The sequence below is a fragment of the Colias philodice genome, chromosome 14 (genome assembly GCF_061535455.1).
Source record: "Colias philodice isolate Cphi_HAF_F1 chromosome 14, ilColPhil1 Martin Lab GWU primary, whole genome shotgun sequence".
Classification (NCBI taxonomy): domain Eukaryota; kingdom Metazoa; phylum Arthropoda; class Insecta; order Lepidoptera; family Pieridae; genus Colias; species Colias philodice.
The window spans coordinates 2,158,404-2,180,086 of NC_143099.1; the positions used below are offsets into that span (position 1 = coordinate 2,158,404).

The window sequence follows — 21,683 nt, forward strand, 5'->3', positions numbered from 1 at the left end:
TAACCTCACCCATTTTAGGTTCTAAAAGTAATTGAGCCCTTTCGATACTCTTCAATCCGTTAGACTTTATTTAGGCTATGTTTGTATACCTTTCCGTTGATTTTGTGGTTTCTTTACTTCACTAGAGAGGCACAATTTTAATATAGATTACTAGAGCCCGCGACTTCATTCGTACAATAAAGTACTTGTCTCTGTATCTATCTATTTAACAACCTCAATACCAAATTTCAAACAGATTTGATCAGCTTATTTCGATACAATTCTGTTGTAATAAAATATCTCGTGGGTTCGATTCCCACCCGGGGCAAATATTTGTGTGATGAACATATTTATTTGTCTGGGTGTTAATTATCTATATAAGTATTTATTTAAAATTATATAGGTATGTATGTTTATCAGCGATCTGGTTTCCATAACACAAGCGAAAGCTTAGTATGGGATCAAATCGTACCATGTGTGAAAAATTGTCCTGAAATATTTATTTATTTATTTATTTTATCTCATGTAGGTATATTTAGTTTTTGTTTCTAATACTTTAAATATGCTAAGTAACAGCATGACAAAAGTAATTTAAATAATTATATTTTAATCTTGTAATCTCTACTATAAAGTAATTATTTATAATGTTTTATAACTTAGTAGAATAAAAAAAAGAGTTGTTAAATGTGATGTGGATGACGTCATCACCTCATCCAACTGCCACTGGGCCAGATTTATATCCAAAAAACAACTGCATAGAATGTTTTTTCGTAAAAACGCAGTCGAAAAGATTTATAGGTTTTACCTTAAAATGTGAGAGAATTCGCAAAATAAAGCTTAGTCAAAGAGGGATTTGGTAAGAAAATAGTGAGCTTTCGGCAGCCGGTGACAAATTGGAGCCAGCCTGGCTTTTTGAGTGCTATATTTTGTAGAATTTGAGAAATACATACATTATTCCTCTATTACTAGGGCAATCTGTCCAATTTTTAAATCGTGTGTATAGTTTAGTTTTTGAAGAGTTGGATATATACTTAATAAAGGTATGTAGGATTTTATCAGACACTACCCGCACGCGGCTTCGCTCGCGCTTTAACCCATTGAGCCCCGAACGGCCAGATCCGACCGTGACACAATAGATTTTCTATTGTGTCTGTGATTCCGGGGCCTGATGGATTAAAAGAAAAACCCGCATGGTTCCCGTTCCTGTGAGATTTCCGGGATAAAAAGTAGCCTGTATCTTATTCTGGGTCTTCATCTACCTATATACAAAATTTCAATGTAATCGGTTCAGTAGTTTTTACGTGAAAGAATAACAAATATCCATTCAACCGCACAAAGTTTTTTTTATTAGTAGGATTTAAAAGACTAGTTTACGATTTTCTTTGTCTTATGTATTAATGTTTTGCTATCAAATATTTATTAAGCTATCTTTTAGATAAAGTTCTGTTGAAATGTATACTGTATGAACAGGTAAGATTTTTTTTTAAACAATACTAATCATAAATGAATGTTAAAGACTTCTCCGAAATAAAGAATTGATTATTTGAATACATATATAAAATACATCCAAGAAAAAGGTATCCCAAGGCAATATAGGAAATAAGCAGAACCAATAGAAAGCTACATATTGTGAGCCTTAAGCCGGATTTCCAGCTCCGTGTTCCTTATTTGTGTTTACAATTGTTTGGATATATTTTGTTGGAATTATTTCTTTAAGATAAAACTTTCTGGAAGATCTTTAGTACATATAGGGTATAACATAATTTTTAAGCTATTGCATAGCTTCTATCGCTGGCCTTGAGCGCGGGGACCGAATCGAGAAATTCCGTAACGAAAAAACCTCACGCTCCCCACTCCGACGGGCTCGGAGGTGTGGCTTGAAGGCATGTTATGCAATAGCTTTACCGCGGCAGTCCCCGAGTGCCACACATCTTTTTTTTACATATTTTTTACCAAATGTTGGTAAACTATTGTTGATTTAAAAGTTACAATTACGTGGTTTAGAAAAATGCGTAGATATACAAAGATTATTATTATTAAAAAAAACTTGACATCTTTACAAGTTTTATCGGTGGTAAATTTTAAAATATGTAATGACGTTTCAAAAGTGCTTCTATAAGAAGTCTAATTGAATAAATAAATGTTTGAGTTTGAGTTTGAGTTTGAGTTTATTATTCAGATTACAAATACATTATTTTACTTAATGATATATCGTTCTCACATATTACATATACTTATTGTTTATACCCTTTTTCAACTTAGTAAAATACATATTAATACCTATAGGTAAGAACATAATAATTTATATATAGAAGCTTTTACCAAACTACATACATATTACATACTTGTGTTTTGTGTGTATGTGAAATTTATGTAAATACGCCTGGTTTTGACAAATTTATAGTGGTCTCTATCATTGTTTAGTTGAAACCATGTTGAAACATTAATTGTCTGACTCGACCCGCCTTCGCTTCGCTTCGCTTCGCTTCGCTGACATTGAAAGCAAAATTATTGTATGGATTTGTTTTGTGAATTATGTGGATATGTAAAGTAGTTAACTATTTATTTCATGAGAACAGAATGAATTTAATTGTAATAATACTTTACATAATCTTATATATAAAAATGAATCGCAAAATGTGTTGGTAAGCGCATAACTCGAGAACGGCTGAACCGATTTCGATAATTCTTTTTTTATTATATTCCTTGAAGTACGAGGATGGTTCTTATGTAGAGAAAACGTAAATATGTACCACGGGCGAAGCCGGGGCGGACCGCTAGTAATCGATAAAATAGCAACCCAAGATCTCAATGAAAATAATCGAATGACAAAATGAAATTAGCAAATATTTGTTAAAAGGATATTAATTCTTGATATTTATATTTATCAACATAAAATGTTTTATGTGGTTACTAAAACTATAGGATAACATTTTATTTTCAATACATGTGTAACAAGTTCTACAAATATTATTTTTATTCGAAGATCACGCAAACCAGAGATGAACTCAACCTGTATAGATTTACCCAATACGAAAGAAACATTTGATTAAAATTTTCACGAGACACATTTCTTGGCACTAAGTGCTTCTTCATTATTCATCGTCTGTACTTAAATATTGAATTCATTTTCGTTATTGTATACATTTGTAAAAAATGAGCCGCCATTTTTGAGGGCGAGGAAATTTTGCGGAGAGATTGAGGTTTGATTAAATAAAGTAATGATGGTGGCATGGATGGTCTATGGGGGACGGTTATTTTTTTGAGTTGTTTAATTCGCGAATATTGTTGTTAATTTTGTTGGACGTTATTATAGGGGTGTGTTATATATGTAGAAAATTTGTGTTAAAAGTACAGAATTATGTAGTTTTAAGTAAAATGCGAAAAATTATCGTGAGGTTGAATACAATTCTTGCTAACTATTCTACAATTATAGAATGTCATTAAAATGACGATTCTCAAAGCCATAAAAGTATGTATTATATTTAGAATGTAAATTATTATTTAACATAAGCATTATTTCAGAGCCCATCATTCCTGCAAACGGCTCCTGTGTCTCTTATAAAAGGCATAACTTACCTACAAATAATCTAGGCGTACTATATTCAACTATGCTATATATGCTAAAACTTATAAATGGCTAGGACAAGCTGATCCATAACGTGTCGATCCTGCAGAGTATAGCAATCAATGCAGATTATATACCAATAGGCGGGTTCACACAGAGCGAGCAGCCTCGCGAAGCTATTGCTGCGCGGAGCAGCCTCGCGAAACAATTGCTGCGCGAAGCAGCTCGGACCGTGTGGACGTGACTCAGACAACACGCGTGTGTGACGTCGTTTTCTCCCAGTAGAAGAATTCCTAGCTGTCTTCGTGGACAAATGGGATAACAATGTCTCGAGACATTGAGTTAAAATCCATGTCTCAAGCTGATTGTAAACAAAAATAATAATCGATATTGTAAATTAAGCTTGTAATTGAATTGATTTTGTAATGTTTATTAATTGTATAATTATTGATACTCACATAGTTTCAAGGTCAGTACTAACAATAATATAATCTGAAATAAATAAATTTTCCTCGGGTGAGCCACCACACTGACCGAGCTGTTCGATTGCTTCGCGAGGCAGCTCGCTCTGTGTGGACAGCCCTAATTCCTATAAGCACTAGTGAAGTTAGTCAAACAAATATATGTTAGACTTTTCGGTCGATAGGTTGGGATAAACTTTTTCATATATTGATGGGTCTCCCGCGTTACATCTGATAGTTTTTAGGTTTGGGAAATTCGATTAGGGTAGGAAATTGTTACAGTTGAATACCTTAAAATTATACGAGTTTAGTTTTTAAATTCATTTTAATAAATATGAAAGAATTTTACACTTTTTTATTGTGCATGATATTAGGCATTTGATTAACTTACAGGCATTAAGAAAAATGTGACGTTCCTATAATATAATGGTACGGGAGCTATTAACGTTAAAAAAAAAGTCATTTTAGTATAGTTGGTTTTTTGATATACTGTTCCTCTTGCTATTTCGGTTAGAGTCCGGGCTGTCTGGCTGGTCGCAGTGGTTGCGTTTTTTAGTGCGCATCTCATCTGCACAGGATAATTTCCTTAATTTAAAGTCATTTTTTAACGCGTAATTTTTAATATTTTGCCTTTAGATAGATCCATCAGACATAATTTTTTTATTGCAAGACGTTTTTTTCGTTGTTAAATAGGTGCCAGACGCAATTTTTTATTTCGTTTTTATAAAAAATTCAAATTATTTTAGAATGTCTGTAAATTTCATATTATGTTCTTCAAACATAATATAATCTAAAATTAATTAGCCAGACGCTAATTCGATTGTTAAGTATTAAATACGTACAAATAAAAACGTAGTGAAAGTAGGTAAGTATAACAATTTGACGATTGTGTATATGGAGAGATAGTTTAAAGTGCAAGAGAGATAGAAAGGGTCGGCCGCGAAAATTAAATAACAATAAAAAATAACTTTTTTTTTTCGAAAATATAAAGATACATAGAAATTGAATTGTTCCTACTCTAGGATTCCCTGTGTTGTGGGAACAAGTACCTTCCATGGGTACATTTTATTCCTTAGGCTAAAAAATAAACTATTAGGGTACATCAACAATCTTCTATACAAAACAACTTTTTAATTACTTAACTATTAAGTTATGGGATTAAATGAAAACAGCGATTACATAAACTTATTTATATTGTTTCCAATAGCACATTGCCTAATACCACACATTACACACCGCGTACAAGAAGAAAAAGAACCACAGACAAAATACAGTGTTGCCAATACAAGTTAAATTTTCTAATATTATATCTAATATTAACTAGCGACCCGCCCGGCCCTGGCTTCGCACAGGTGCAATGCTGATACTAAATACACTACAGAAAAACTGTGAACGTTGAATATAAAAACATAGCGGCCCGCTCCGGCTTCGCACGGGTATAAAATATATAGCCGGGCGGCCGGCTGGTACCGCCGCAAACGCTACGTCCCGCAATTTTTAAATCTGTAATATCTTCGAAAATATTCACTTAAATCATACGGTGTAAAAGGCCATAATATAGATCTATATTAAATGAACAATGTATTCAAGGTCTTTAATTGGTTAAGGATTAATGCTGTATTCGCTTCGAAAATTAGCCATTATTTGTCGTAAAAAGTAAATGACAAAAAAAGTTATTGTGGGTTATCCATAAGAGATAGACATATACCATCACGGACTTTTCTGTAGACCTTTTCAATGTGTACTATAGTTATATAGTATACATAGTATACTATAGTATACATAGTATACATAGTATACGTATATATAGTATACTATAGTATAATTGATAAAACTGGTAGGGTGCCTGCGTTTGCACTGTAAGTGGAAAAAATGTAATTATTTACGAAATCACATTAGAAACCTCAAAAATAACAGTACTTCTCCAATATTTAATGGATGTTATTATACATATAAACCCCCCACTTGAATCACTCTATCTATTTAAAAAAACCACATCAAAATCCGTTGCGTAGTTTCAAAGATTTAAAGAGACATAGGGACAGAGAAAGCGACTTTGTTTTATACTATGTAGTGATGATGATAACAATATTAATTCATTAATCTTAATTCTTAATATATATACATAAATCTCGTGTCATAATGTTTGTCCTCAATGGACTCCTAAACCACTTAACCGATTATAATAAAATTCGCACACCATGTGCAGTTCGATCCAACTTGAGAGATAGGATAGTTTATACATGTAGGTACCATACGGGCGAAGCCGGGGCGGACCGCTAATATACCTATATAAATTCATGCTAACTACTTTAGTTAAATTCAATACAAACTTAAACATGCGAGTGTGTGTGTGTTCACGTGTGTGTCGTGTGTGGTGTGGTGTGTGTGTGTTGTGTGTGTGTATGTGTGTACATCAATATTGAAACAAACTTTCTAGTTGTTTACAGATGATGGAATATTGGAAAACAATAACAATTCCTTAGACGATAACATAAATAATTCTGACAGTGTGAGGAAAGATGATGATGATGATGATTATGAAGATGGCTTTTTAAATTTAACAATGTAATTGTTTAACCTTCATTGATAAAGTTTTTATTCCATTCTTTTCAATGTATGGTAACTTTAATTTATTTTTCACTTTTATGTTTATTTTTTTTCATTTTAGCTTTTATTTATAAGAACAAGTGTAAATAATATTGTATTCTTGCAATTATTTCCTGTCGCATAGTTAAAATACACTAGCTGATGAGCTGCATGCTTCATTACTTTCTTTTATTTATACACATTATTTAATACTTAACAATCGAATTAGCGTCTGGCTAATTAATTTTAGATTATATTATGTTTGAAGAACATAATATGAAATTTACAGACATTCTAAAATAATTTGAATTTTTTATAAAAACGAAATAAAAAATTGCGTCTGGCACCTATTTAACAACGAAAAAAACGTCTTGCAATAAAAAAATTATGTCTAATGGATCTATCTAAACGTAAAATATTAAAAATTACGCGTTAAAAAATGACTTTAAATTATGGAAATTATCCTGTGCAGATGAGATGCGCACTAAAAAACGCAACCACTGCGACCAGCCAGACAGCCCGGACTCTAACCGAAATAGCAAGAGGAACAGTATATCAAAGAACCAACTATACTAAAATGCTCACTTGTCAACGTTGGTAGCTCCTATACGATAATGGTAGAGCTAAATTTGGCACAAATAATTTATACTGACCAACGTAATAAAACAAATACTTACTTACATATATACAAAACAGCCCTTACATAATACAAATTTCATTAATCAAAGTTCAGTTTGTTATTAAAGTAAGGAAATATTATAGTTATTTAATACAATGCTTCATCAAACCGCAAATATCAAAATGTATCATCATTGCATGTGTCGCCAAATTGCAGCCTTCACTAACAAATATGACGTAACTAACGACTGTGGCCGAATGATATATTTGCTAGAACATTCCAGAACATTCTAGAACAATCGATTGTGTGAATAGATATTACTAATGGTTCTGTCATGAAGTGCTAGAGTTGAATTGTGTTTAATTTAGACTAATAATTTTGAATACGGCAGCTATATTTAATATTTAAATAATATTTCAGGAAAATTTTCACACACGGCACGATCTGATTGTGTCTTTCGCTTGTGTTATGGAAACCAGATGGCTGATAAACATACATATATATAATTTTAAATAAATATTTATATAGATAACTAGCGGTCCGCCCCGGCTTCGCCCGTGGTACATATGAAAAATAGATGTTGGCCGATTCTCAGACTTACCCGATATGCACAGAAAATTTCATGAGAATCGGTCCACCCGTTTCGGAGGAGTATGCAGACTAACATTGTGTAACGAGAATTTTATATATACAGGGTGGAAGGTTAAGATGGGGCATGAAGGGCAGGTACCTTACCCGTTGTAGCTACATGAAAACGTTCTTAGGAGACTATCCTTAAATTCTTGAGAAATTTTAATCTACATTCACAGATTTTTGAAAAAATGTACGGTCAGCAAGGAAATCGGCAGTTTTCAAAAAAATTTTTTTTGATGCCAATCGATCCAGTTTCTCATGGGGATCAAAACACTCTAAAAGACCAACTGAGGTATGAGTACTAGAAAAGTCAGAAATCGCGAAAAACTATTTTCATTCATGAACAAGTAAAAAGACAAAGGCACAGCAACTTAACATGCCAGCGACGCGGGGCGTGAGCTGGCGGTGGCTGGCAGCTCGTGCACGAGATGAAAAATTATGTAAATTTGAATATCCAAAGGACATTTCACATTTTTATGGCTTATGTAAACAATAACACATAGAAAACAAAAGTTACCAGAAGTCACTCTGTCCTTAAATAATTTAGAACGTTTAGATCTGTTAGAGGCTTACTTTTTAAATAATAAAAACCCAACAGTTGCATTGGAATGGTACAGGAATAAATACCCAATGCGACATGTACCGACGCGAAAGGTAATTGCGAATCTTGTAAAAAATCTAGCAGAAAGTGGCTCATTTAAGAAAAGCTTGACACGTCCGCGTCGTTCACGCGTATTGAATGAGAATACGGTGATAGCAATTTTAGCACTAATTGTGGAAGCATATCCCGAAATTTCTTCAAAACAAGTTGCCGTCGAAGTTGGTTGTTCGCACTGGATAGTGTTAAAAACATGGAAGAAATACGGCTACAAATGCTACCGCCATGGGCGATTAGATTAGTCCAAGCATTGCAATCTGGGGACTATGCACGCAGAGTTGCATTTTGCAGATGGTTACGGGGCAAATTTAGTAGAGATAATGATTTTATGAGTTTTCTATTAGCACATCTTTTGTTGAATCACTTATTTTCTTAGTGAATGTGTGGAAATAGTTTTTCGCGATTTCTGACTTTTCTAGTACTCATACCTCAGTTGGTCTTTTAGAGTGTTTTGATCCCCATGAGAAACTGGATCGATTGGCATTAAAAAAATTTTTTTTGAAAACTGCCGATTTCCTTGCTGACCGTACATTTTTTTCAAAAATCTGTGAATGCAGATTAAAATTTCTCAAGAATTTAAGGATAGTCTCCTAAGAACGTTTTCATGTAGCTACAACGGTTAAGGTACCTGCCCTTCATGCCCCATCTTAACCTTCCACCCTGTATAAAGATTAACACGCAGACACAGCAAATATCTATTCTCACGCAAATATTTGCCCCGGGTGGGAATCGAACCCACGACCAGAGGGCGAAGGCAGGGCCACTAACCCACCAAGCCAACCGGTCAGTCAAAGAAACATTTAATTTACCGAAAAACGTATCAGAGTTCAAAATTATAAACCACACAACTAAATTAGAAATTCGCACCAGGTATAAGTAAATTTACATAGAGTATGTAAGTATCGAATTTGCCTAATTCAATGAAGGTAACCAAAATCCCTTAATAGTGCGAACAAGGCTGCTTCTTATTAAGATTTATTAGTGCTTGGGGCACACTGGGTACAATAATTTTGCATAATTAGCATGTTACGGTTTCACGGCGTGAACGGGTTAAGTGTTTGTTAATTCAGGTTGTAAATGTGTGATAATTAGTATGAATCATTAAGTGATGTGATGAAATATAAGTGTAATTTTTTGTTGAAATTATGAAAATGTCAGTGATGAATGTATTGTGCTTGAGCTTGTGAAATGTATCTGTCGTAAACCATTTTTCAGTTCACTGTCGTAACTATTAAAAATTAATAAGGAGTGAATTTTTATATTGTAATGTAGTTGAATAAATGATCTCTATTATATGTAAAACAATTCTCTTTCTTTTCTCACCCGTTTAATCTAGGTGGAGATCAAAGAAGACTTTACTAAGTGTGTCACAGGTTTTATTATTTATTCGTAACCGCAAGCTTTTAGCTCAGTGAAATAAATCAAGATTTAGTTAAAATACAGTTTCAGTAAAACCCACAGAGTATTTTTCTTAATAAAAATTGGATTTATGATAAGTCTGGTATATGGGAAATTTTAAGGAACACAGCAGTTCAATCTAATGCATTTTGTAATACAAGCATTATTACATTACTACCTAATGAATATAGAGTACCTATATTCAGGATACGTAGTAAATATATCACATTTTTATTACATTAAACGCAAAGGCTATTTTTTGTATTGATGTTATCTTCCTAAATTAAAAAAATATAGTTTCCATTTTGACCATTTTTTTTTGTAAGCCTACAAATCTTTCCGGCCGTGGGTTCGTCCGCGTTTTCAAAGAAAAACCCGCATAGTTCTCTGCATATGTGTTAATGCAAGTTACCCTCTATATGTGTGCTAAATTTCACTGTAATCGGTTCAGTAGTATTTGCGTGAAAGAGTAACAAACATAAACACCTATAACAAATCCATCCTCACAAACTTTCGCCTTTATAATATTAGTAGGATAGGATAGCACATACATAAAATCGTTGAATACCACATATAGACGCTAGACACAAATATTTCATTAAAAGCAAGCAAACATTGGACCCAAAGTTAGTCACGATTTATATAAGTATCAACATAAAACGCTCACCTTAATTGCTAAGTGAATTCAGGTAAGGGTAAAATAATTTCGTGAGGATTCTACATTAATTTAGACCTTAGTGTAAGATGAAGGAAATTTTAGGCCGCGCCGTGACAAAGGTTGTAGTACAGGCGCTTATTGCTTCAACTTCAAGTTGATATAAGGTAGCTTGCGGCAGAAGCGTAAGCGATCTTCTTATTTATTACCTTTCTCCTTTATAAGTTTCCATCCTCGCAGAAACGTATTTAATGTTTTCTAAAATAGACTAATTAGTGTTCTTCGATAAATTTGTCTTTACATACGAAGATGAATACACTTTCTTTTGTATGTATAAAGTAGATACGAAGATGGATTCTATGGATAATTAGCTCTCTATTGTTTTTGAATGAAATTGCATCTTTTAGTCTTTTATCATATCATAAAACCACACTTCGGGTATTTTAGATAAAGAAGAATTTGAAATTTGAAGCTTTTAATTTAGTATAATTATTCGATTGATTTTCAAACATTTTTTTTACTTAACTGTAATAGTTTAAATATGTATCATCACTTGAAAATATATTATTACATTAATTCACACACATAATATTAAATCATACATAATTTGAATATACACCTATGCGTTGTTCTAGTATACACTTAAATAATACCTAATACCAATGTACAAGTGTTTAGTACCTACCTAATTAAACGCTACTCTCATTCGCAAAGCCAAAACCTAAGCTTTTCAACAATGTCGGCACGCAAATATTTCCCTGTGGTCGGAGTGCCGACGTGCTACTATCTTCGTAAGGAACATTCCTATGTAAACACAAGATTTTCTACCAAATTCCTTAACCCTATTCGATCCCTTTAACTCTCGGAATGCGTGCTTGTTTACAATTTAGATTTCTTCAGTGTGAAAATGTGAATTCGTTAATGGGCTCGCAACTATGCGATGCTCTGGAATCTCTATTGGAATATTTTTGCGTGACTAATTTACATTTTTGTCTGTGTCACGATTGAAAAATATATGTGTCATCTTAAATTTCCCGCCAAAAAGTAGAATAGATTTAGACGATTGCTGCAGTGATTTCTCCTTGAAGTGAATCTAAAGACAAAAAAAAGACGGGTTGCACTCCGGGAGTGCCGGCAGAAGTGAAAACTTGATTTTAACGTTGAGCATGTTTGATATCCATCCGTCTTACGCTTTTTCGATCAGGTCACGTGTCCTGACGCGAGTTTAAGATTTTATATCCAACGCCGCTAAAGAAGTTTTCACTTCAAAAATATTTGTGTCCAAACTTGCCAGTCATTTGAGTCACTTGTACCATGAACCAATATTATATACCAATACCAGTATTCATCTCGAGTGTATTTGTATAACATTATTTAATTGATTAATTATTTCAGGCTTATTGTAGCTTTTTAAATATTAACATGTTTTTAATTTTTAAGTTGAACTTTGTACGAATGGATTTTCCTTTCTTCCCTTGTACACGCAGGTATGCCTCGGTAACAAAACAATTTTATTAAATACTTAGGTACCTACTTTACTTGAATAAATTATAACCAATATCAAGAAAGACATAATAATAAGAAGTACAATTATTAAGAAAGATGATAAGAAATGTATATTCTTTTTTGTATACGAATTTAATATGGAATAGTTTGGACAACAATATCAATATTAAATTTGAGAAAAATTATGTTATTTATCAACAAACTGTATTCTTGATTTTATTTTGTATTGCGTAACAAAAGAATAATATATTAAATCGCTATATGAAATGAAATAACCGCAATTTTCAAATGTGCATTTTAGAAAAAGATAATTTGAATGAAGAAATGTAAAGATGAAATTTAATGAAAATAGATTAAAATGAATTGATAAGAATGAGGATATATGTAACTTTTAAAATGAGGGAAAATCGATACATAAAAGTCATATTGTTTCATGTTTAATTATAAATGACGACTGCATTAATTTATTTAGAAGGTAAATATTCATTTTATATCAAGAATAATCCGTAAAGTCGTGTATTTATAAAGAAAATATTTCAGTTTAATCGAATCTCATTTCTGTAAATTGATTTTTATGCTTGCAATCATAATGGAGATAAAATCTTTTATATTATAAGTGTTGGGTCAAGCACTTTACGTAATAGGAGGAAAAGTATAAATAGGAGTTCCTGGTATATCTTTTCCTTACTATAATTTTGTGAGATTGATGGAAGTAAACCAAAAACTGGACCGAGACTGAAAATTGGTTTGTTTTTTAAGTATATGTTATGATAAATATTACAACGTTCACATTTTTTTCATCAAAAACAGAATTGCATTGTCTCATTCGAACAGTCCTCTAACAAAGAGATAGGAATTAGTATTTTATCTAAAACTTAACAAATTATGTTTGAAATTAGACCTTCGCCGAGAATATCTAGATCTATGCATACATAGGGACAACTTTATCAAGTACCTACCTAATTTTTGAAAATATAATCATAATTTTTATCATCAAATAAATCAATTATTATATTATAATAATTGTCATTATTTACAATTATCATTTTCTAATACTGCGCTTACATGTTCACCATTATATATTTTTCCGTAATTCTAAAACGTTATTTTAAAGAGTCAGTATAAAATATCACCATTCATCATAGTTCACGGTAATTGTGTAGCAAATTGTCTATTCAGTACGGAACAATCTCGAATGGGATTGTTACGGAAGAGGATGAAATTCGTATAATTCAAGCACTGTCAGTTGTTTCCGTTAAGACGTTTCCATATTGGTGTAGTTGTGTGCGATTTTGCGACTTAAGATGTATGATAGATGGAGGGTGATAAGGTTTGAAATCGTGTGTTAATGTAAACTTGTATTATGAGGAGCAAAGCTTGTTTAATGCGATTTAAATCGACAACTACTTAAGTGATTTTAAAAATAATTTTGGCGTTAGAAAGCTGAAAGCTGAAACTTAGCCCTTAGTGCTTAAATTGTAGTATTTAGATAATTTAACGATTCTGATTTAAGTTTAAATTTACGAAACATCTTCGTCTTAATGATGTCTTCATTCGCGTGAATTATATTAAAAATATGTCAGATATTAATTTTATTTCCTTCGCAAAAAACGTTTTGTTTTAGTAAAAAATATTTAATTTGAGAACTTTTTTAGTCTATATATTCATATAGAATTCCTTTAAATCATGCAATCAACTAATACCTAAGCACAACAAAAGACAGTCGCAGACTTTCTCCACCATTAAAGACGAGCCTTTATAATTCGCAAATTATTCGCATCGTTCGCGTTTTTATACAGGATAAAAAACTCCCTCCGACCTACTGCCTCGGTAATGTATACGTAACAATAGCTTTAATTTGAATGAGACTGTGAGTTGAATGGTTTTCAGATAATGGTACGGGGTATATCGGAAATATGGGGAAATCACGGTTAAATTAGCGGTTAAGGGATAGGCAATTTCTATGCTGTGTTGTTGGAATAATTCATAACTTCTTTTTGGTATCTTTTTGTCTTAGAGATAGATACGAGAGGCTTTATGATGATTCATGTATTTTAAATATAATAATTGTTTGCAAAATCAAATTGCACGCTTTATTTTGTCACAATTAAAAAATACTTAATGTGAATTTTATTTTTACAGGTTATTGGAAGGACAAATTACAATACATGAAGATATTACAATCATGACAGCAACGACGGGGCGGAAAACTAGTGAATGATAGAAATTAAAGATTTTAACGGATTTTAAACGCGATTTTATTATCCCAACGTTTCGCACACAGCGAGATCACGGGAACACTGTGAATAAATCGCGTTTAAAAACCGTTAAAATACTTAATTTCTATATGTACTAGCTTTCCGCCTGCGGCTTCGCCCGCGTTTTCAAAAAAAAACCCGCATAGTTCCCGTTCCCGTGGGATTTCCGGGATAAAACCTAGCCTATGTCACTCAGAAATGATGTAGCTTTCCAACAGTGAAAGAATTTTTCAAATCTGCCAAGTAGTTTCGGAGCCTATTCAATTCATACAAACAAACAAACAAACAAAAAATCAAACCTTTCCTCTTTATAATATTTGTATAGATGTATAGATAATACTTTTGAATGATCTACATATGTTATGTATAGGTCCAAGGTTAATTAATCAATCATTTGGAAATGCCACAGAGAGGTTTTGGTCAATCGTGAGTGGTTTAATTTGCTAATTGAGTTAACAGGGTCATTCCAATCCATTATAGATACACAGAGTGAAGGGCTCTTTAAAATTATTATTAAAATTGATTAGGCTATGTGCATATATCGTCTCTACTAGCTGTGCCCCGCGGTTTCACCCGCATTGCTCCGCTCCTGCTAGTTTTAGCGTGATGATCCATAGCCTTCCTCGATAAATGGGCTATCTAACACAAATTGGACCAGTAGTTTCTGAGATCCAGCGCGTCCAAACAAACAAACAAACAATCTCCTCAGCTTTATAATATTAGTATAGAATATAGATAACAGAAGTTGGTTTGGTGAAACTTGCACAGTTGTTGACTGAAGTTGACAAAAAAAATGTAAGTATTCAAGTTTAGTTATGTATTTCAGTCGATTTTTAATTTGATAATACCTTCATAATATACTACAATATCACAGGAGCGATAATAGAGACACATATTTTGTAATTAAAATTTTAAATTTCTTTTTATAACCATTTGAATCCGCATTGTATTTCAAAAAACGTTTGAAAATGTATCTCAAATAATGAATTCAAGCCCGCTGTTCGAATGAGAGCTTTGATGTTTAAAAATAAACCAATGGGATACATTGCTTTCGAGTCCATTCGAATGTCATGATCTGATTGGTTGATTTTTAACCGTTCTATTAACTGCGCCTCGGTTACATGAACGTTTGAATTTAGAATTTTTGCAAACGGCTCTATTTTTATTTCGTAACGGTTTTTTTCGGCATGGCGAAACAAGACTTGACATTTAAGTATATTAATAGACTGAAATATTATTATATTATAGCAAAAAAGAAACTGGAGTTGAAAGTGACAAATAAAACTTTAAGAGAGAGATATTCTAAGTGTAAATTCGCGGGCAATGGCCAGTAAAATGGATTCGCAACTCTTTTAAGTTCATTTAAAGAGCAAGTCGAAAGAACGCTTGAAATTTATGTTGATAAATTAAAGATGATTCCAAACTAGATGTTACAAAGTAAATCGCACTATTTCTCAAAGAAACGTTAAGGAAACTGCAAATACATCAGCGTCACTTACAGTACGGATTCCACTTGAAGGGATGTTTATTTTAGAAAATTGGAAAGGCAGCTTAGTGTGTGGCTGTAATGGGAAATTATTTGTGCTGATAAAACCCGTCGCAGAGACGAAGACGATGGGGATAGTACTAGTGTAACTCGATGCGAGATAGCATTCTACATGTTAATTTTTAACTGATTAATAAAATTATAAGCGCGAAGAATCCTAAATATCTATGAGAACTACACAATACATAGCCTTCAACGAGGTGGACAGACGACCTGATCAAAGTGGCGGGGAGCCGCTGGAGTCAGGCCGCTGGTGATCGGTCGTTATGGAAATCTTTGGGGGAGGCCTATGTCCTGCAGTGGACGTCTTAAAAGGCTGGAACGGAACGGAACGTAACGGAATACATAGAAAATATTATTTTGCGACGACACTTTCACACCACTGCTTTCAACTCGGCACATTAACTATGTTTTTAAATATATGTATTTATACACAGATATGTATGTATGTATTTATAGTATTTTATATTTTGTTATATGTAGTATGTATGTATTTAATAATATTATATAGTATCATGTATATATATATATATAAATCATAGTTATATAAGTATAAGTAACTATGTATAATTTGTATGATGTATATATTATTAATGTATAATATAATTGTGTATATTCGAGTGCAGTATATTTATCCTTAAATATCTTTATTTATATATCTATCCGTAAATCTATTTTAATTATTAATTTTATTTTATTTCATTTTTTTTTTTTTTTGCTTTTTTTTATCCTTGCTTTTTTTTCTACCACCTACCATTGTCATTTCAGTAAGCTTGTTACCTTTTGCCCAGGTTGCCTGGAAGAGATCACTTCTAAGTGATAAGGCCGCCTAATAAACTATACTGTTTTTTTGTTTTGTATACTTATATTAGCAATAAGTTTTATATGTATAGTTTTATTGAAGAGTAATAAATAAATAAAATATTCTTACAGGATAACTTACCTAAACCAAATCATCAATGAAAATACAACACCTATTATGAATTTAATTACCAACTGTTATTTTAACGATTGCATCGACATGACGTATTTTAAAATAAAATAGCTACAGTAAACAAGAGGCCGAATTCTTCAGACAAAAAGGGTTCCTGAGATTTCTTTTAATCCTCCAAGTAATTAGTTATAATAAAAAATGAACCCTATAACAAATAGTACTGGTTTTGAAATTGATTCGTCGTTGTAATGCCTCTGACAGTCTCTCAGTCACGACCACCGCTTCCCTCGCATAATTTCCTCGGCTGTACCGCGAATAAATAACATTAAAAATCAACTTTAGCTCGAGCGGAAAAAATACACTCTGTATTTGATTGTGTAACGATTTCAGCTGAGAATTGTTATTTGGTAAGGAATATTTGTAAGCTTTCTCAAATACTAACGTAGGTCAAGGTCTAAATATGGTAAGATATTTTTGTAAGTTTTTCTTAGGTCAAGTCAAATATCATTCAGAGGTCTTAAAGTTAGTACCTACAGTACCTACGCTGTTTATTGTATTTTGTACCCGTGCGCAGTACTTACCTTAAATTCTTATAAATTTCAAAAATTTTTTTGTGCGTAAAATTCCACAAGTCAAACTACAAAACGTGGTAAGCAAAACGTATTCTCTGAAAATTTAACAACAACTTAAAATTAATAGCAATATAAATCGTAATTTCAGCGCAATGCAATTTCTCCCAAATTTTCGCCAACAAAAGAACCAAGGAGCGAAATGAAACTCCGAGTATTTTCTCATAAAACATTTTAAACGAAATAAGGATCTGCCAAAGTGTTTTTATAAGAGTGTGAGGTTGTCACTTGAGTTCGCGAAGTACTCAGATGTCATATCTAGCAGCATCCAACGGTTCAGATGAGGGTTTTAAGATAAACACTTCCCATTTGTCATGTATTAAAAGGATTATTGAGTTTTGAAGGAAATGCTGTTATAACGTATGTACGTGCATATAGTATGTGAACATATGTTATATAGTTGTGTGTTTTTTAAATCGATTTAATATCGATTCTATTATTTGTAAGGTATGTATGATCTGATTGATTTAGATGTTTGTTTTAATAATGTTTTAATTGCTAAGAGAAAAACTATTGTATTCATAAATAAGAGAAATGTTGATTATAATAAATTACCAACTTCATTTTTGTACATGCATCGTATATTATAAGTAGGGTCGTTCGAGACATTTTCATAAGTAAAATCCTTGAATTACATTTTTCCAACATTGAATATTTATTTCAAGTTTATGACTCTTTTGATTACATTAAAAATATAATATTCAAAAATATTAAAAGGTTCAATATACTGAAGGTCTTATGTAATATTAAGGAAACCTTTCAGCATAATCTCTTGGCACTTACTGTATTAAGTAAAATAAGATGCCATAGCGACATCAAAATTCTACAATATTCAATCTTTTAAAAGACTTTACTTGTTCGTGTCATAATTTATATTTATAAAGGTTGTATTCTGATTACTTCTATATTATCATTTAAGGCATATACTTCGTGAATTTATCTATTAACTCATACAATATTATACTAATAACTATAAATAACTTTTATAGGTATTTCAAACCTTCTGTCTAATAATGTTTTTTTTTACATACTGCAAATCGCAATGGACCACAATCCCAGTCATTAAAATAACATATATATAGGTAATGTGTAAAATTAGTAATTACATTATAAATGCGAAAGTCTGTCTGTTTTGTGATGTCGCAAAAACTAACGAATAATAATTGTAGAGACATTTAATATTTCATATTTTTACGAAAATAATACTTGAAATAACTGAAAAAGAGCATCGAAACATGTACATTAATATTGAAAAGGAAAAAAAGAAAGCTAGTTTAGAGATATGACTGAATGCAATAGAGTCTGATTAAAAGCAGACTCTATCGCTATGACGTTACTTAATGTGACTTCCAATAGCAGAGACTTACCCTGAAAATGTCACTAGAAGCCGTGAGTCTTGTTTTCGTGAATTCTTCGTTTTACAATCAAATCGAGGTTGCTTCTTCATTTGAATGAATGAATGAAGAGTTCTATTGTCAGTGTAACGAGTAGTTGTTTTAGTATTGGATGAGATAATTAGAATAGTTTTATTGTTGTAAGTTTGTTATTAAAAGCTAATCTAAGAATAGTGTTTCTGTGCCCTTTCTGTTAGTTATTCATCAAATTGATTACGACGATGAACATAATAATGTGTAAAATATAAATGTATATAAAAAATTGAATTAGGTTATGTATCTAAATATAATAATTTTTTCCATAAAATATACAATGTAATCAGCATAAAAATATACAAATATATTCATTACAAAATCAAATCAACTTCACACGAACGCGCAATAAGGAAAATATTATTTATTCCAGAAAAATTGGATTAAGCAATAAATCCCGATTTAAATCAATCATAATGTCACGTATCTATTTTTAAACAAGAGCATATGGATATCATGTTTATAAGCGTTCCCTTTCGTATATTTTTCATACAAATATTTATGTTGATTTATTAACGAGCGCCCTATGAGTCAGTTATCTAATCACCCTTGGTTGCACTATTTCTGTGAAGTTATTTTTGTAACGGAAACGCGCGCCATCCGCTGGGGGTCTGAGGTCGTTGCGCTTGCGCTAAGGTCGTTTAACTATTTGACAATTATGCACTTTTCCGTTTTTAATAGATGAATGGTGATGAATCGTTGATGTAATGATGGAACGGAAGTGTGATAACGGAATATGTTAGTGATTTAATAAAATAATAATAGATTAAATTGAGCGTCTATAATTTTATAATGTGATTTATTATTAAGTTGTTCAGTTATAGTTCGACCTAATAAAAACATGTTAAAAGGAAAATACACGTTTAATAATAGCCAGAGATTATGAAATCAAGTTAAGTTCAATAGTTAAAAATTATATCATGCTGCACAGTGCAGACACATTTAGACAAACATAATATCAAATATGTGTCTAAATACACACCTGTAATGACGAATGTATTATATTTTCTCTACCTTATAAGCCCTATAAATTGCTACAAAATCTCAACATTAAAATAGCAGCGAACGCAATCGTAATATTGAATTCGTTTTCAATTCCAATACAGTGATTGAGTTTGCGCGGGAGCAAATGAAGCAAGGAAGCATGGCGGCGCCGCTTCCGCCCGCCCGACTTACAAGGCGCAGCTCTTCCGGTTGCGTTTACTGGTTGGTAACTAACTTTCTATGGGTTTTTGATGTGAAACATCTATAGGCTCACTTGTAAACCGAATTGTTGACGTGGCGACGCTTGCCATGGCGACGGGTCGCCACGCTATACACATCTATAGGCTCACTTGTAAACCGAACGATGTTTCACATCTGCCAGGCGTCCCATGACGGCTCACATTTTTTGATTATTTTTTTATTATGTTCACACATGGTTCACACCCTTTTTTTGAAGTGAAACTTCTTTAGGCACGTTGAGAGTAAAATTTCAAGGTCGCGTCATTGCAATACCGTAATATTGTCATGGAGAAGCAACAATTTGGTATTTTTGAATCTTGTCAGGAAGTTTCACTTCTGATACGTGTGCTCCGCACACACGTTCTTTTTTTTATTATTTATTATAGTAAGTTAAGCTGTTTTTAATTGGTTATTTAATGATAGAGAACGTAATCGACCATGTAACTTTGGAAGTGAAACTTCTTTAGGCGCGTTGACCGTAAAATTTCAAGTTTCATGACGCGCATGACACGTCATGGAAAGGCGACGATTTTAGTATCTTTGAGTCTTGCCAAAGAATCATAAAAAATAAGCAATTGTAATTTGCATTGGAAATTGAATAAATTATTGTTGAATAAACAAATAGTTTTATTTCACTTTATTCCTATATAACAATCCTTTAACAAACAGAGTTAATTACTTCCCTAATTATTTCATACTTGATCTACTACTAAAGCGAGTTCCTAGAATCAAATAAAAGTTAAAGCTCTGAAAGTTTCCATATCGTTTTATAGTTAGTTGAAGTTAGTTTGCATTTTGATATGACCTAGGTCGTTAGACGCAGGGTAATGGCAAAAACATGGCCCCCAGCTTTGTGCTGTGACTTTTATTAAATGTACTCATGTAAAAATAATGTACATGTAAAATAGCGTTTGTCTACTTAATGTTTGAAATTTGCATGCTTTTGTAATAGTTTTTCTGGATGTGAATGGATTTAGTGACATTTTCAGTGCTTTTTCATATTTCTTTATTTTATCTTTTGTGAGCAAAGCTCGGCGATGTATGGTTAAAACCATTTTAAACCAGCTGTACAATTTATTGTACAATTTAGTATATATTGTAAAAAGAAAATATGTGGTACATATACGGATGTGGTGTAGTTTTTATTCAAAATCACGAAGGCATTGAAATAAAATTTAAAGTGAAGTTAAACTCTAGTTACTAGACTTTATATCAAGTTCTATGTGTCAAGATAAATGATACAATCATATGCAAATAAATAAAATTGCTAAACAGGTGCAACATTTGCGTTTTTCCTCGAAAATATTTTCACGAAAAGCGAACAGTGGAATGATCCAAGAATCTTCCCTTATCTCATTAACATTCCGAGTGTAAATTCGGTACGTGCCTAAGTTACATGAATTTATTCTTTTTCTGTGGCCTAAGAACTGAATAAATACAACCTTTGTCTTTTAAGCCCTTCCTGAGTTTTTTGGATATTATTTTATAAATTTTATTGGAAATCATTATTGAGTTGATTTTGCGACAAATTATTTTATCTGCGTCTGTCTTTAGTTAATAAAATTAAACTCAAGCGTCATATTATCAGTAATATTAAAA

The 21,683-nt window shown here is 32.1% G+C and overlaps 1 long non-coding RNA gene across 1 annotated transcript in view; it reads left to right on the plus strand.

Moving 5' to 3' along the window:
* LOC149482663 (uncharacterized) overlaps positions 1–21,683 on the plus strand; it is a 382,500-nt gene that overhangs the window by 311,404 nt on the left and 49,413 nt on the right. The gene's annotated exons all lie outside the window — the stretch shown is intronic.